The 18,864-nt window shown below is 40.4% G+C and overlaps 1 protein-coding gene and 1 non-coding gene across 6 annotated transcripts in view; both read left to right on the top strand.

The window, feature by feature from the left end:
* Positions 1 to 18,864, top strand: part of Dlg2 (discs large MAGUK scaffold protein 2) — a 2,003,181-nt gene that overhangs the window by 326,292 nt on the left and 1,658,025 nt on the right. The window lies entirely within an intron of this gene.
* On the top strand, positions 10,496 to 10,634 carry LOC115031637 (small nucleolar RNA SNORA48). Its single transcript, XR_003837306.1, has one exon. It is a non-coding gene; the product is annotated as a small nucleolar RNA SNORA48 (small nucleolar RNA).

The following is an 18,864-nucleotide window of genomic DNA, read 5'->3' as shown; positions in this document are numbered from 1 at the left end:
AGAATAGAAATTATAGGTAAATAAATGCTCTTGGAAGCCTAAAAGAATACCAGCTGTCCAGCTAGGTTCTTGTTCTCTAGGAAAGTGTATCAGAACACAAAACAATATAAAAGGAGGGAAAGGGGAGAGAAAGAGAAAGGGAGAGGGAGCGATGGAGATGGAGACAGAGCCGGAGAAGAGGACAGAGACACGGATAAAAACAGAGACCTAAAGAGGCACATAGGCACATAGAGAGACACAAAAAGTATATAAACACACTCATACACATACACACATAAACACACATAAACACACACACACACACACACAGAGAGAGAGAGAGAGAGAGAGAGAGAGAGAGAGAGAGAGAGAGAGAGAGAGAGAGAGAGAGAGAGAATATGCAGGAGTGTAAGATGTTTTATGGAAACTAAACGAAGAATGATATTCATATATGTATAGAGAATGGCTGCTTGTGCTGTCTTGACTCTTGAGAGTTCCAACCAAGGTTCTCAGATACCTATCATTGTTTGCATTATCCTTTTGGATATCAGGCATGGATGCTAGTCTCATTATTGGGTGGTCCTTCATGGGTCTGCTCACCAATTCTGACTATGCTGTAGGTAGACCTTCAGGGATGAGTTGTGAATTCAATTCTTTCCTCTGGGCATTCTTTAGTGCGGTTAGATCCTGGCTCTGTCAGTGGGTAGACCTTCACAGGTTGTGTCCTAGATGCTGGTTATAGCTCTGGGTGCCTTTCTTCATGTTGGATATGCTATTGGATCTCACGTATGTGCTCCCGTGCAGACTGGCTTCAACCAGATTTATGCTACATTGGATAGTGAACATCCCTGGTTTGAGGATCCCTGCAGTCTGGTGGGCTTATTTAGGCCTGTTTTCAGTCCATCATTCCAAGACTCTTTATTTTACAGGTTTGTGGGGAACCTGAGACTAGCTGACCACCAACGCAGCAGGGTTCATTTTTACACGGTTACTCATTGCTGTTTTGGTGCAACTGTGAGCAGAGTGGGTTGTCTCCCTTTCTGCCATACATAGCTCCATATGTAGCTCCATGAACACCTCTGTGCTCAGCTCCATGTACAGCTCCATGCACAGTTCCATATACAGCTCTATGCACAGTGCCCCCTCTCTCTGTCTCTCTCTCTTTCTCTCCCTCTTCTTTCCCTCCCATCCCTTCTTCCTTTTATTTTCCTTTCTATGTCTGTGATCACAGACCAGTTTTCCTGAGCTTCTTCTCTTCAGCATGGTTCTAATCAGTTCTTCTCCCTCAGAGCCAGGGACCTGAAAATATCCAACAATCTCTCCAAAGCAGACTCTGGCCACTCCCCCTTGTTCTGCTTTGTAAGGTTTCCTATTTTACTTTGCCATTACTCTATGTATTTTTGGTTGTCTGTGACCTCTTTAGGTTCACTGTTATCCAGCTTTCCCAGTCACTCCCCAGAGATTGCAGCTGACTGTACCTGTGTGTCATCTGCCACAATCCAGCAAAATTGGAAAATTTTGAGTTATATCTTTTGACTGTAGAGATTTTCCTAAGACTCTGTATTTTTGTAGATGCCCTTCTACCTGCTTTCCTCCTTCTATGACTCACAGGGAGTATTGTACATAGTTGTCATTGCCAATTTTGACTTCTGAGGACAGTCATGAGCAACTTCCCTGACAGTTGGTATTTTTCATATTTAACATCCTGATAGTTTCTATTTTATGAATACTACCACAGTAATCTTGCACACTCACACTTTATATTCCCACAATTCTTTCCTTTAAATATATTAACCAAAAGTGGATGTGTTGAGATGTTGGCTCTTTTAATTTTTACTTCCATTACTACATGGCTTACACTGCTCCTTCCAGATCTCTGTGGGAATTGAGCTAAGATTGGTCATGTTGACTGTTTACTTGATTGGACTGTGAAAACTAACTCAGTGTGTGTCTGTGAAGGTAGATCTAGAGCTACTAAGGGACAAGACCATCCCTGAATGTGGGCACCACCCACTAGCATAGACAATCTTTCTCCAGGTTTCCTATGTGCCCCTACTCAAGTGATCACTTTGTCGTCTCTAAGCCCTTCCACACCCCAGAAACAACAAAGCTGTAGCTGGACAAATGTTGCTCCTTTTAACTTGTTTCTCACAGGCAAGTGTCACAGCAACGAAAAGTCTGACTAACACATATGCTAATGTGTTTCCACATTTTTTATTCCCCTGATCCTGTTTTCAGTCTTCTTTAGCAAAAAAGGAATATTGAGTTCTATGTATACTTAGATATGAATCTGCGTTATGTACTTATTTTTGATATTGAAGCTTGGGCCTAGGACTGTATACTTGCTGGCAAGCCCACTGAAATATATCCAAAATCCTTTGTTTTTACTTTCATGCTGTTGTTGATACAGGTTCATACTAAATTCCCCAGTTTGGCCATGAACTCTTTCTGTAGTTTAGACAGACCTTTAATTTACATTTCTTCTGATGCAGATTCCAAGGTAGAACCTTTGACATTTTAGCTTAGGAAAGCTTCTGAGGACATTGGTAAAAAATTCCAATATCTTTATAAATCCATTAATGAAAAGATCATGAATCATGAAAACAAAACTGAAAGTCTTCCTTTGGGATGGATCCTGTGTAGTCTAGAATTTGCTATGTATCTCAGGCTGGCCTCGAACTTCTAGCTTCCCCACAGATGGGATACAGACCTATTCTACTATACTTGGGTAATATTTTAGTTTATTATTTTTGAGATTCTAATTCAATTACATTTGTTGCTTCCTCTTTCTCTCTGCAAACTCTTTAACTCACTCTCGCCAGCTCTTTCTTATAATTCCATGGCATCTATTATTTTTACTAATTTTTATTGCATGGATACATACACATACACACACACACACACACAAACACAGGCAAGTTCATTCACTGTTTTTCTCAAGTGGTCAGCTCTGGACCCAAATACACATGAGCAATGCTATATGAACTCAGTAGGTTATCTCCCTCTCTCTCCCTCTCCCCCTCTGCCCTCTCCCCCTCTCCCCTTCCTCCCTTCTCCCCCTCTCCTCCTCCCCCCTTCTCCCCCTCTCCCTCTCTCTTTCATGTGTGTAAAACAATATTTAATGATGAGATGATGAATGCCAAGGCGTGGAGGACAGGAGGGGAGAGGGAGGGCCGAGTGATGTTTTTGTAATTCTCTTGTATGAGTTTTTCAAGTATAAAATTATTTTTTTAAATAATTTAATCCATATTGCATTGAATATTTTAACTGCTGGCAAATCCTGCCTCACTTGTTTGCATGTGGACATCTATAATTTCTAATTTCCTTCATAGATTTTACTGCAATTATTGTTTTAGCTCTAATATTTGATATTTGCATTTTTCTCAAAAATCAATTGGGATAATCATGGTGCTCTTGGGACAGCAACATGTTGTTATGCTCACCCCAACTTGGCAGCATATTTTGAACTCTAGTACTGTACTGCTCCCTGTTTTCTTCTCTTGAGTTAAGGTTATTTGGTATATTTTCAGTGTTTTGCAACCCTGTATCAATTTATGATTTTTCCATCTCTCTAAAGAATGCTGTTGGTATCATGATTTAGGTTGCATTGATCCTTGACTAAGTTAGCTATGCATACATTTTAACAATATTGACTTTTACATCCATGAACAGTGGTATTTCAATCTTCTGGTATGGTTGATAAAATTTGTTTTCACATTGCTGATAGGTCTGAAGAGTTTCTTAGTGTCAGCAGTTTTCTTTTTCATTTGATGTTAGTAGATTCTTAGGATGTTACAGCTTTGTCAAATATGAAATATAAATCCTTTTGTCATTTATGAAAAATATATGAACAGCTAGAGACACCCTTGAAGATTATTACCATTACTTCAGCTTTGTGATGTAGAAACAGGAATTATGATATAGTCTATTTCATTGGATTCCTATAAAATGGAAAAAAAAAGTGTGGGCTAGTTATAATGCATGGAGATGTGTTATTGAATATAGTTAAAATAGGTTGGAAGTTCCATTTTGATTAGATTTTAAGGAAAACTGAAAATTCTTCTGGTAATATTATGTGTTGTAAAAGGAGTTATTTTCAGCTGGATATTGAGAATGTATACTCAAGCTGTCTTTGGGTAGCACTTTCTGTTATGAGCACCACAGGGCATGGCTATGCCATAATGCCACCCCATGATGTGTTGTAGTGCAGGGGCAGAAGTGCACATAAAGATCATGTTTACATGAAGAATGTCAAAAGTGTACCCATTGATAGATGTAGCTATGAATGTCCTCAGTATCCCAATATGATCAAATTAAATGTGTTTTTCTTCTCCATAATACTCTTGCTGGTTCTCCACAGCGCATCATTTACTCCAGTAACCCTCTGTACATGGGGATAGAGAATTTGGATTAGAAATGTCAGTCATAAACATATGTGACCAAAACTACTTTTTAATCTTGAAACCTCTATGGCCATTTGAAGTCATTTTTAAGGCTCTTCCTGGGGCATGAAGGGTTTGGTTTAAAGAGATTCTAAGGCTTTCAGGTTAGTATAAGTACTGGCTATGCTTTTTTTTTTAATTCCATTTAACTCAAATAATAATCATTTCTTAGTTTTAAAATCAGTCCCATGCAGGGGAACACCAGGGCCAAGAAGTGGGAGTGGGTGGGTAGGGGAGTGGGGGAGGGTATGGGGGACTTTTGGGATAGCATTGGAAATGTAAATGAAGAAAATACCTAATTAAAAAAATCAGTCCCATGATCTGCCTACTTTGGTATCTTCAAGGATCTTAAAAAGAAATGAGAGAGTGGAAGCAACTAAAGTAAAGTTGACTACATTAATATTAATGGGAAATAGTGCCTTTGCTAGAAAAGATGCAGTCAGCACGACCCTTCTGCAAAATTGAGCCATAATTTAGATCATGTTATCTCAAAAGAAATACATAAGTGATTTTAAAGGATTAATTTCCTCATCGTTTTATTAAAAAGCCAGGGAGTTAATTGAATACAAATTCTGAAGCAGGTATACTTCCACAATAGTTAGCTAAACACAGTAAAAATGCATTTTGTAAGATATTGTATATTAAGCTACTACAGTGACTAATAACATTGTAGATAGGTAATAAATGCCTGACAAATGAGTGAATAAAGCTGATATATATTTAATCTTCAGGTGTACTTGATATATCTGAGTAGGTAGATTGGTGATTATGAGCTATGAGAAGAAACTCATTTATTATACCAGGTTGAAGAGTGACTTGGCATTAATACAATCAATGCTATGTAGAGACCATACTTCTTGCTAGTAATTTTATCATCCTTTTCTACTCATGTAAACATGACCACCCCTTCCTCCTTTGAGCCTTTGTATTAATTTCTATCTCAGTCATGTAGCATTTCATTGTAATATAAATCTTCATTTATTATTGTACAATCTATGACCTAATGTTGAGTTTCATTCAGCTCTTTCAGTTTTAGAACATTCTTATTCAGATTCTCTTTGTTTCCGTCTCTTTTTCTCTTTCTCTCATGTAGGTATCCATGTTCTCTCTCATTCCACCCAAGATAAAAGTTTCTCAATTGCAAAAGGCATGGGTTCCTGCTACAAGAAGATATGCATTCCTCCTGCAAGAAGGAATCTAGTTCCTTCTTTCAATCTTGCCCTCCTCTCCCCTGATTAATCTTGTTCTGCTGTGTTCTTTCTGTGATAGTCATGGTATTCATAGATATTTGATCAATGATGTTAGTCCATCATTAATCTTATTTTCAATCTTCACTATGTTCGTTCCAGCCGCTATCTTCTGGTCTTTATTTCATTTTTACTACTTCTTCACACTAACAATTCAAAAGGAAACTGTACTGCTATATAGAGTAACACAGATTTATGGGTCTGTCATACTTTTAAGTATCATTGAGCTCATGGGACATTTACTTTGTTTACACAACATGCATTCACATACACACCCACATATAGGCTAAAAATATAACAGGAGAAAATACCATTTACGCAATTCTTTAAACTACATCTATAACGCTGGGATATTTTCTTAGGACAGAAACCATAGCTGATTAATATGTAATTCCGGGCCTGTGTTCATTCAGAGAAGATGCACCTAACCCTCAATAGACTGGAGGCCCCAGGAAATTAAGAGGTCAGGTGGGGTGGGGGGTTGGGACATCCATGTCGAGACAGGGAGTTGGGAGAAGGTATGGGATATGGAACCGTTGGAGTGTGGATCGGGTGAGGGAATAAAATATGGAGTGTAAAAAATAAAAAGATAAATCATAATAATAATACAAAAAGAAATCAACCACGCCACCTGCCAGTTACTCTAACTGTTTTGGAAAAAAAAAAAAAGAAAAATAATAAGACATTCACAAACAAAATGAAAAGAAGATAATCCCAAGTAGATCTATCCAACTTAAAGTGTTTATAAAACAGTTTAAATATACATTTAATGAACAAATAAAACAGTACAGTGGCTGCACTTTTAAACACAGGTGTGTAGCTCTATATTGTATCCTCCCTGCCCAAGTGATCAAACTTTATTAAATAACTTGGAATCTGAAATTTCCTCCAGAGACACTGAAAAATCTATGTTTCTGAAAATTGTTTCCAACATATATATTTTCTACATCTAAATCTGTTGCACATGCCTATTACAATTTGATTGTGAAATGTTCCATCATATATGAAGGCTTTGTTCCCAGCTGGTTCCACTATTTTTGTAGATGTTTCAAATTTGAGGAGGTAGTGCCTAGTGGGATGAATTATGTCACTAGAGGAAGCATACCAGAAAATAATATTCTGTTTGTGTGGTTTCTCCTTCTCCTCCTGTCTCTCCTCTTATTTCTATTCTTTCTCCTTTGCCACCTCTTCCTCACCCTCCTCTTTTACTCCCCTTCTTTTCTTCCTCTTCCTAATTTGCCTCCTTCTTTCCTTCTTTTTCTTCATTTACTTCTTATTTATCCCCCTCCTTCTCCCTGAATGAGCCACTTTTCTTCATCATGTGCTCCCTGCCACATAGTACTCAGCCTCCCTTAGACCCATAGCCAGGACCCATTAAGTGAAGGCACTGAAACAGTGAACACAAATAAATCATTCCTTCCTCCAGTTATTACCATAGAGTGGTTGTCACAGTAACAATCTGACCAGCCTTTATATTTAGGACCATCACTGAGGTTCCAAGAAAGGTATAAGGTGATGCTGTGGTTTCATATTCTTGAGTTGGTGACAGTCTATGATCATCTCTCAACATCTCACACAGTAGCACTTTCTCACATCTTTATTTAGATTAAAAGTTCTGCTCAGACCAGACTGCTGTTAATGGAATAAGCATTTTCACCCAGCACTCTTACTAGGGAATTTTACCCCTTTATTCTCACATCTGCTTCCATCTTCAATCTTCCACATTGTCTGTCTTCTCCATCTTCTGCCTTCACCCACTGAGCCATCAAACCAATCCTCTCAAGTTTGTAAATCTAAACAAAATGATCTAATTTAAAAAAAAACATCTGCTATATGAGAACTTTGTATTGAATTACATCAAGAATGGAAGCATGCTGAAGCTTTAGAATAATCACATTTACATTCTTTGGAAGGGCAATTAGAGGAAAGACATGAAGCCACTGAACTCAGACCTAAATGGTGAGTCAGTACATTAGCCTAGGCACATAAGCCTGCTGTTGACTTGGCAGTAAAATGGCATGGAGCACTTACCTTGGCTGTCTCAACCAGATGCTGAGAATGAAAGTGCCTGGAAAGGCAAAATATGCTATAGATATGAGTGATGATAAATGTGCATCTGGTTTACATTGCTGGGGTGGGATGGCGAGGGAGCTCACTGGCAGTAATGTATTAAAGGCTGACATCTGAGATCAGGGAGCTGAAATAAATAAAGTCCTAAGTTTCTTTAGGGTGGCAGTTTCTAGAAAATGATGTATGTTGTCAAGACAATTGTATTTGGAAGAGGACCAGAGCAATAAGTGGAAAATGTGGTACTGAGTTGCTGAGACATTGAAATAGAAGGACCTCCAAAGTATCTAATGTAATATACAGTCCTGTGATTTAGACAGATGATGGGTGAATCCATTAAGGTTCTAACTTGGAATATTCAGCAAAAGCTGAACAACTTCTTTTATTGTGCATCCTTTGGAAACTTCCGTTCCATCTGTTGTTCAGTGATTGGAGTTACAGATAACAAAAAAAGCAAAAACCAAAACCAAAACCAAAACTAGATGAGTTAAACATACACTTAGTTGTGAGCACTGAAGAAAATGGAAGCAGGAGAACAGAGGGCCTGTCTGGCACGAGCAAGTGTAACCACAGAGCCCAGACACAGTCAGAACTAAATGGATTCAGCCTGTGCACTTATCAGTTAGCCATATTGATTTGTTAGACATGAATAAAAATATCTTTATTTATTTTATTTCATTATCTCTTCTAATATTTTCTGAACATTGCTGACAAAAGCTTCCCTTACATTGTATCCAACCTAAGCAGGATCAACTTTTACATATGCCTTAAAAAGTATAAATAATAAATAAATAAATAAATAAATAAATAAATAAATAAATAATAAATACAGAAGTGGATGCTCATAGTCATCTATAGGATGGAACACAGGGCCCCCCAATGGAGAAGCTAGAGAAAGCACCCAAGGAGCTGAAGGGGTCTGCAACCCTATAGGTGGAACAACAATATGAACTAACCAGTATCCCCAGAGCTCGTGTCTCTAGCTGCATTTGTATCAGAAGATGGCCTAGTTGGCCATCATTGGGAAGAGAGGCCCCTTGGTATTGCAAACTTTATATGCCCCAGTACAGGGGAAACCCAGGGCCAAAAAGTGGGAGTGGGTGGGTAGGGGAGCAGAGTGTAGTGGGGGGGGTACAGGGAACTTTCAGGATAGCATTTGAAATGTAAATAAAGAAAATAACTAATAGAAAAAGAATAAAAAAACTGAAAAATGTATAAAGAACAACTTTATTTTTTATAATAGAGATTTAAGAAGCATAGCATAAACTTTATTTGATGTGAATATTAGTTTTGATCACCACATCATACTTATGTTTGACACAGTGACTGCCATTCTAAAATCTTCAGATGGCCCTTCAGCTTACATATATTTAGAAGAATGCTGGATTAATATATTCCTCCAAGAAGCTGTCATGCTCTTAAGCCATGCTAAAAGCCTAATTACAATTTAGTTCTAGTTGGATGCATACGTTAGTGATCAATATTTTGCCTCATTTCTCTCTTCAGATCAGATGTACTCATGTTATTTCTATCAAATGATGCAAACAGAAGTATATAATTCTACAACAGCACAGTTGTACAATACAGTATAATTACCGAACCATTGCGTAATTATGACTACTACCTACCTTTGGCAGCCATCTGCATAAAGATACATCTGAGATTTATCTATAAAGAGTAAAGCTTAATTGTACCCAAAGATTCATATGTTCTTTATCTTGTTCAGTATTTGGATTATTTATATCTTTACCTTCCACTTGGAAGACAGTCCTGGGATGGGTGATAAGAGGAGATAGGGACAGAAGGAGAGGAAGAATACAATGTTGACATTGAATGAATTCATATGAGAAGCAGGTGAGAATTCACAGTATTTTTGTTGCAATTTTCCTGTAGTTACTGTATTCAAAATGAAAAGGTCTTTAAATTTATTTTCTGAGAATTTCATGTATGAGTACTGTGTATATCCCCCTTCTCTCCTCCTTTGAATTCTTCCTGTGTCTGCTTGACTCACACTTCCTCTCAAATTCATGATCTATATTTTTTATTACACACACACACACACACACACACACACTACACACTGTGCCATTTGTATGTAGATATTTTAGAACTCATCACTTGGTGTTGGACAACTAATTTTCAGCCTCACCTTTGAGGGACACTGACTCTCAGAAGTTACTAATTTTCTGCAGGTTTTTATTTTGGACTGGGACCTTGTGACAGTCTGTCGTCCCATTGGCCATGTCATGTTCAGCTCTTGTTTGAGCAAGTATTCAAAATAAAATATTTATATGATGATTTTATTAGAAATTAATCACTTTGTATCATTTTTTACTACATTATCTTCCAATACTACCCTGATATACATATTTCTCTGTGTATTAATCTTAAATCTTAAATCTGTGTATGAATCTTATTATTTAATTATTGGGGAATTATTTGGATCTTTCTTAAGTATTTTGTTGACATTTGTCATTCATTATGGGCATTTAGGATGTATTCATGAGCAAAATGAAATGAAGGCTACTGCCATGTTTTTGGTTCACATTCCAGCAGCAAAGGGTGATGGTGGGGTGACATATGATAAAAACGGTCAATGAGCAAAACTTTTATAGTCTGTGAGAAGATCACTGATGTGGAAATACATGGGGACCTAAGAGACTGACGGGACAAAGGACAGCTGTTTTAGATATGGTTGTTCTAGTAGACATTCTAATGAATGTGAAAACTGAGCAGGTTTAAAATAGGCAGGGACGCCCCTGCCCCGGCAATGGGCAAAGGGATGCCTTGTTGGTGGTGTTCTTATATCAATCATGGGTAGAGCAGATGTCAGTACTTTGTTTATCCTAGATTGATGCCTGGCTTGGTGGCCAAACTGACTTATGCGTGGGACTCATAAAAATGAAATCAAGTCCAGGCAGTATAGGAAAAAGAAGACAGATAGAGAGACCTGTGGACCTCCATGCTGCCCACAGACCTGCTCTACAGTGCATAGAGAGGTTAGCCATAGACAGCCCCTTGCTGTCACTCCATGCAGCACAGATGGAAGATATCACTTAGGAGCTTGCCAGCCAGGTGGCCAGCCTAGAGCAGGAGCCACCACAGTGTGAGAGTATATAGTGGCCAGATGGGAGAGAAAGAAACAGAGCAGCTTGAGCATTATGAAAAGATGGAACTGGAAAGTCGAGGGCGGAGAGGGGTAGTCTGTTGTAAGTGTCCAGCTCTGCCACCTAGGTCTATGATGAACTCCTAGTCAGAGCTGTCCCCGAGCGCTGTGTCTGAGTGTCAATGTTCATGGCTCATATTATCATAAGAAATCATGGGGAGATCCCTGGTAGGGACTAGCTGCTGGTGACCACATGAATATCCAGGAGCTATGCACAACTGGCCTTACATGTCATTAGATGCAACACCCTGGAAAGCGGGCCCTATTCCTCCTGGTGTGGGACTTGAGAGCAGAGCCTGGTGCCTTACCAAGGCAGCACAGTGGAGCTGGCCCTGGTGATGGGATGAAGGTATGGGGTTAGGTTGTGTGGGTGATCCTTGCTAGAGAGTATGAATTTGGGAGAGCTGACCCTAACACCACTCCTATACTGTTGGGTGGCACTAGTGTAGGGGTGATTGCCACCCCCTGTCTCTCACCTCAGGCAGTCAGGAAAGCTGTCCACAGGGTCATGACCTCAGAAGAGCTAGCTCTGCCCTTTATTTCCTGCAGCACCCAGGAGAAAGGGCCCTGCATCTTGCCTGGAGAGCACAGCAGAGCAGATCTTGGTGGCAGGGGACACAAGGGAGCCATCCCCAAGGGTGAGAGCATGGGAGAGCTGGCTCTGCCACTCATCTGCCACAAGGTGGCACGAATATAGGACTGATGCTCCCCACCCCAATTCCTTACTACTTGCAACAATTGGGAGAACTGGCCCCCTGGTCATGAGAACAGGTGAGCTTGCCCTGTTCCTAAGAGTGTGCCTTGCACCTTGTCTGGACAGTACACGAGAGATGCCTCTTGTGGAGTGGGTGTAGGGAAGCCAGCCCTGAGGTTATGAGAGCAGAAGAGCTGGCCCTGCCTCCTGCCAAATGACAGCATGGGGTGGCCTAGCTGGACCAGTGCTGGAGAGCTTGCCCTGGTGGGTGGATAAGGGAGATCCAGCATGCTGACCACCTAAGCTACCACACAGGCCTAGATCCAGGGCTTTGAATTGGCCTGCCCTAAAATCTGCATCATCTGTAAATGGATGAAACAAATGAAAGGGCAAGTCCTACTGATCCAAGGCTTCAGGATTTCCATAACACAGGGCAACTGCAGGATAACCAGGAGGACTCCTGGTGAGGATCCTATATTGATTGTGTCACAAAAGCCATGGATCTCGAACCAGACTTATGACTCATTTTTTTTTCTTTTTTTTTTCTTTTTTTTAATTTTTATTTATTTATTTTTTTTATTACATATTTTCCTCAATTACATTTCCAATGCTATCCCAAAAGTCCCCCATACCGCCCCCCACTTCCCTACCCTCCCATTCCCATTCTTTTGGCCCTGGCATTCCCCTATATTGGGGCATATAAAGTTTGCAAGTCCAATGGGCCTCTCTTTCCAGTGATGGCCGACTAGGCCATCTTTCGATACATATGCAGCTAGAGACAAGAGCTCCGGGGTACTGGTTAGTTCATCTTGTTGTTCCAACTATAGGGTTGCAGATCCCTTTAGCTCCTTGGGTACTTTCTCTAGCTTCTCCATTGGGAGCCCTGTGATACATCCAATAGCTGACTGTGAGCATCCACTCCTGTGTTTGCTAGGCCCCTGCATAGTCTCACAAGAGACAGCTATCTTTGTGTCCTTTCAGCAAAATCTTGCTAGTGTATGCAATGGTGTCAGCGTTTAGAAGCTGATTATGGGATGGATCCCTGGATACGGCAGTCTCTAGATGGTCCATCCTTTCATCACAGCTCCGAACTTTGTCTATGTAACTCCTTCCCTGGGTGTTTTGTTCCCAATTCTAAGAAGGGGCACAGTGTCCACATTTTGGTCTTCATTCTTCTTGAGTTTCATGCGTTTAGCAAATTGTATCTTATATCTTGGGTATCCTAAGTTTTGGGCTAATATCCACTTATCAGTGAATACATATTGTGTGAGTTCCTTTGTGATTGTGTTACCTCACTCAAGATGATGCCCTCCAGGTCCATCCATTTGGCTAGGAATTTCATAAATTCATTCTTTTTAATAGCTGAGTAGTACTCCATTGTGTAAATGTACCATAATTTCTGTATCCATTCCTCTGTTGAGGGACATCTGGGTTCTTTCCAGCTTCTGGCTATTATAAATAGGGCTGCTATGAACATAGTGGAGCATGTGTCCTTCTTACCGGTTGGGACATCTTCTGGATATATGCCCAGGAGAGGTATTGCTGGATCCTCCGGTAGTACTATGTCCAATTTTCTGAGGAACCGCCAGACTGATTTCCAGAGTGGTTGTACAAGCTTGCAATCCCACCAACAATGGAGGAGTGTTCCTCTTTCTCCACATCCCCGCCAGCATCTGCTGTCACCTGAATTTTTGATCTTAGCCATTCTGACTGGTGTGAGGTGGAATCTCAGGGTTGTTTTGATTTGCATTTCCCTGATGATTAAGGATGTTGAACATTTTTTCAGGTGCTTCTCTGCCATTTGGTATTCTTCAGGTGAGAATTCTTTGTTCAATTCTGAGCCCCATTTTTTAATGGGGTTATTTGACTTTCTGGAGTCCACCTTCTTGAGTTCCTTATATATATTGGATATTAGACCCTTATCTGATTTAGGATAGGTAAAGATCCTTTCCCAATCTGTTGGTGGTTTTTTTTGTCTTATTGATGGTGTCTTTTGCCTTGCAGAAGCTTTGCAGTTTCATGAGGTCCCACTTGTCAATTCTCGATCTTACAGCACAAGCCATTGCTGTTCTATTCAAGAATTTTTCCCCTGTGCCCATATCTTCAAGGCTTTTCCCCACTTTCTCCTCTATAAGTTTCAGTGTCTCTGGTTTTATGTGAAGTTCCTTGATCCACTTAGACTTGACCTTAGTACAAGGAGATAGGAATGGATCGATTCGCATTCTTCTACATGATAACAACCAGTTGTGCCAGCACCATTTGTTGAAAATGCTGTCTTTCTTCCACTGGATGTTTTTAGCTCCCTTGTCGAAGATCAAGTGACCGTAGGTGTGTGGGTTCATTTCTGGGTCTTCAATTCTATTCCATTGGTCTATTTGTCTGTCACTATACCAGTACCATGCAGTTTTTATCACAATTGCTCTGTAGTAAAGCTTTAGGTCTGGCATGGTGATTCCACCAGAGGTTCTTTTATCCTTGAGAAGAGTTTTTAACTATCCTAGGTTTTTTGTTATTCCAGATGAATTTGCAGATTGCACTTTATAATTCGTTGAAGAATTGAGTTGGAATTTTGATGGGGATTGCATTGAATCTGTAGATTGCTTTTGGCAAGATAGCCATTTTTAAAATGTTGATCCTGCCAATCCATGAGCATGGAAGATCTTTCCATCTTCTGAGATCTTCTAGAATTTCTTTCTTCAGAGACTTGAAGTTCTTATTATACAGATCTTTCACTTCCTTAGTTAGAGTCACGCCAAGATATTTTATATTATTTGTGACTATTGAGAAGGGTGTTGTTTCCCTAATTTCTTTCTCAGCCTGTTTATTCTTTGTGTAGAGAAAGGCCATTGATTTGTTTGAGTTAATTTTATATCCAGCTACTTCACCGAAGCTGTTTATCAGGTTTAGGAGTTCTCTGGTGGAATTTTTAGGGTCATATCATATCATCTGCAAAGAGTGATATTTTGACTTCATCTTTTCCAATTTGTATCCCTTTAATCTCCTTTTGTTGTCGAATTGCTCTGGCTAGGACTTCAAGTACTATGTTGAATAGGTATGGAGAAAGTGGACAGCCTTTTCTAGTCCCTGATTTTAGAGGGATTGCTTCAAGCTTCTCACCATTTACTTTGATGTTGGCTACTGGTTTGCTGTATATTGCTTTTATCATGTTTAGGTATGGGCCTTGAATTCCTGATCTTTCCAAGACTTTTATCATTAATGGGTGTTGGATCTTGTCAAATGTTTTTCTGCATCTAACGAGACCATGTGGTTTTTGTCTTTGAGTTTGTTTATATACTGGATTACGTTGATGGATTTCCGTATATTGAACCATCCCTGCATCCCTGGGATGAAACCTACTTGGTCAGGATGGATGATTGTTTTGATGTGTTCTTGGATTCGGTTAGCAAGAACTTTATTGAGGATTTTTGCATCAATATTCATAAGGGATATTGGTCTGAAGTTTTCTATCTTTGTTGGGTCTTTTTGTGGTTTAGGTATCAGAGTAATTGTGGCTTCATAGAATGAGTTGGGTAGAGTACCTTCTGTTTCTATTTTGTGGAATAGTTTGTGAAGAACTGGGATTAGATCTTCTTTGAAGGTCTGGTAGAACTCTGCACTAAACCCATCTGGTCCTGGGCTTTTTTTAGTTGGGAGACTATTAATGACTGCTTCTATTTCTTTGGGGGATATAGGGTTGTTTAGATCATTAACCTGATCTTGGTTCAACTTTGGTACCTGGTATCTGTCTAGGAACTTCTCCATTTCATCCAGGTTCTCCAGTTTTGTTGAGTATAGCCTTTGGTAGAAGGATCTGATGGTGTTTTGGATGTCTTCAGGATCTGTTGTTATGTCTCCTTTTTCATTTCTGATTTTGTTAATTAGGATGCTTTCCCTGTGCCCTCTAGTGAGTCTGGCTAAGGGTTTATCTATCTTGTTGATTTTCTCAAAGAACCAGCTCCTTGATTGGTTGATTCTTTGAATAGTTCTTCTTGTTTCCACTTGATTGATTTCGCCCCTGAGTTTGATTATTTCCTGCCGTCTACTCCTCTTGGGTGAATTTGCTTCCTTTTGTTCTAGTGCTTTTAGGTGTGTTGTCAAGCTGCTAATGTGTGCTCTTTCTAGTTTCTTTTTGGAGGCACTCAGAGCTATGAGTTTTCCTCTTAGAAATGCTTTCATTGCGTCCCATAAGTTTGGGTATGTTGTGGCTTCATTTTCATTGAACTCTAAAAAGTCCTTGATTTCTTTCTTTATTCCTTCCTTGACCAAGGTATCATTGACAAGAGTGTTGAGTGTTGTTCAGTTTCCACGTGAATGTTGGCTTTCTATTATTTATTTTGTTATTGATGATCAGCCTTAGTCCATGGAGATCTGATAGGATGCATGGGACACTTTCAATGTTTTTGTATCTGTTGAGTCCTGTTTTGTGCCCAATTACGTGGTCAATTTTGGAGAAGGTACCATGAGGTGCTGAGAAGAAGGTATATCCTTTTGTTTTAGGGTAAAATGTTCTGTAGATATCTGCCAGATCCATTTGATCCATAACTTCTGTTAGTTTCACTGTGTCCCTGTTTAGTTTCTGTTTCCATGATCTGTCCATTGGTGAAAGTGGTGTGTTGAAGTCTCCCACTATTATTGTATGAGGTGCAATGTGTGCTTTGAGATTTACTAAAGTTTCTTTAATGAATGTGGCTGCCTTTGTATTTGGAGCATAGATATTCAGGATTGATAGTTCCTCTTGGAGGATTTTACCTTTGATGAGTATGAAGTGCCCCTCCCTGTCTTTTTTGATGACTTTGGGTTGGAAGTCAATCTTATCTGATATTAGAATGGCTACTCCAGCTTGTTTCTTCAGACCATTTGCTTGGAAAATTGTTTTCCAGCCTTTCATTCTGAGGTAGTGTCTATCTTTTTCTCTGAGATGAGTTTCCTGTAAGCAGCAAAATGTTGGGTCTTGTTTGTGTAGCCAGTTTGTTAGTCTATGTCTTTTTATCGGGGAGTTGAGTCCATTGATATTAAGAGATATTAAGGAAAAGTAATTGTTGTTTCCTGTTATTTTTGTTGTTAAAGTTGGCATTCTGTTCTTGTGGCTGTCTTCTTTTAGGTTTGTTGAGGGATTACCTTCTTGTTGTTTCTAGGGCGTGGTTCCTGTCCTTGTATTGGTTTTTTTCTGTTATTATCCTTTGAAGGGCTGGATTCGTGGAGAGATAATGTGTGAATTTGGTTTTGTCGTGGAATACTTTGGTTTCTCCATCTATGTTAATTGAGAGTTTGGCTGGGTATAGTAGCCTGGGCTGGAATTTGTGTTCTTTTAGTGTCTGTATAACATCTGTCCAGGATCTTCTGGCTTTCATAGTCTCTGGTGAAAAATCTGGTGTAATTCTGATAGGCTTGCCTTTATATGTTACTTGGCCTTTTTCTCTTACTGCTTTTAGTATTCTATCTTTATTTAGTGCATTTGTTGTTCTGATTATTATGTGTCGGGAGGTATTTCTTTTCTGGTCCAGCCTATTTGGAGTTCTGTAGGCTTCTTGTATGTTCATGGGCATCTCTTTCTTTAGATTTGGGAAGTTTTCTTCTATAATTTTGTTGAAGATGTTTGCTGGTCCTTTGAGTTGAAAATCTTCATTCTCATCCACTCCTATTATCCGTAGGTTTGGTCTTCTCATTGTGTCCTGTATTTCCTGGATGTTTTGAGTTAGGATCTTTTTGCATTTTCCATTTTCCTTGATTGTTGTGCCGATGTTCTGTATGGAATCTTCTGCACCTGAGATTCTCTCTTCCATCTCTTGTATTCTGTTGCTGACGCTTGCATCTATGGTTCCAGATTTCTTTCCTAGGGTTTCTATCTCCAGTGTTGCCTCATTTTGGGTTTTCTTTATTGTGTCTACTTCCCTTTTTAGGTCTAGTATGGTTTTGTTCATTTCCATCATCTGATTGGATGTGTTTTCCTGTTTCTCTTTAAGGACTTCTACCAGTTTGGTTGTGTTTTCCTGTTTTTCTTTAAGGACTTGTAACTCTTTATCCATGTTCTCCTGTAGTTCTTTAAAGTCCTTCTTGATGTCCTCTACCATCATCATGAGATATGCTTTTAAATCCAGGTCTAGTTTTTCAGGTGTGTTGGGGTGCCCTGGACTGGGCGAAGTGGGAGTGCTGGGTCCTGATGATGGTGAGTGGTCTTGGTTTCTGTTAGTAAGATTCTTACCTTTACCTCTTGCCATCTGGTAATCTCTGGAGTTGTTATAGTTGTCTCTGTTCAGAGGTTGTTCTTCTGGTGATTCTGAGTATCCTCTGTCAGCAGACCTGGGAGACAGGCTCTCTCCTCTGAGTTTCAGTGGTTAGAGCACTCCCTGCTGACAAGCTTTCCTCTTAAAGGGAAGGTGTACAGTTATCTGGCGTTTGGACCTCCTCCTGGCCGAAGAAGAAGGCGGAAAACAGGACCTTTCCCAGTTGCTGTGTTGCTTTGGCAGGTCACAGAAGCTGTAGGCTTCTGTGGTGCACACTCTCAGCTGTGCAGACTAAGTTCCTAAGTTCAGTGGAGTCCTGGATCCAAGATGTGCTCCCTGCTCCTGAGGCAGAGGGCTCCTGTGCAGGGCAGACCACTGTCTTCCAGCTAGGAGGGTGCCGGATGTCTGTGGCCCCAAAAGGGTGCTGCCTCAGCGGCTCTGTGGCTCCCGCCTGTCCCAGAAGCTGTCTGCCTCTGTGGTCCTCACTCTGACCTGTACAGACTAAGTTTGGCGGAGTCCCGGAGCCAAGATGGCGCTCCCTGCAGGGCAGGTCACTGTCCTCCGGCTGGGAGGGTGCCGGAAGTCTGCGGCCCCAAAAGGGTGCTGCCTCAGCGGCTCTGTGGCTCCCGCCTGTCCCAGAAGCTGTCAGCCTCTGTGGTCCTCACTCTGACCTGTACAGACTAAGTTCGGCGGAGTCCCGGAGCCAAGATGGCGCTCCCTGCAGGGCAGGTCACTGACCTCCGACTGGGAGGGTGCTGGATGTCTGCGGCCCCAAAAGGGTGCTGCCTCAGCGGCTCTGTGGCTCCCGCCTGTCCCAGAAGCTGTCTGCCTCTGTGGTCCTCACTCTGACCTGTACTTATGACTCATTTTAATGAACATTTGTAAGTGAAGATTTATAGACAGAGGGATATGCTGCGGGGTACATTGTGATATATTACAGTTTCTGTGATAAGATGTTTTCTATGTTTTGTTGTTGTTGTGTATGTGTGTGTGTGTGTGTGTGTGTGTATATGTAGGCATGTATTATTTTGAGCAGGAGGCTGCA

The sequence above is a fragment of the Mus caroli genome, unplaced genomic scaffold, assembly GCF_978045245.1.
Source record: "Mus caroli unplaced genomic scaffold, Mus_caroli_1 scaffold_8, whole genome shotgun sequence".
NCBI lineage: Eukaryota > Metazoa > Chordata > Mammalia > Rodentia > Muridae > Mus > Mus caroli.
The sequence above is the reverse complement of the archived record's forward strand: the minus strand, read 5'-3'. Positions and strand labels throughout refer to the sequence as shown.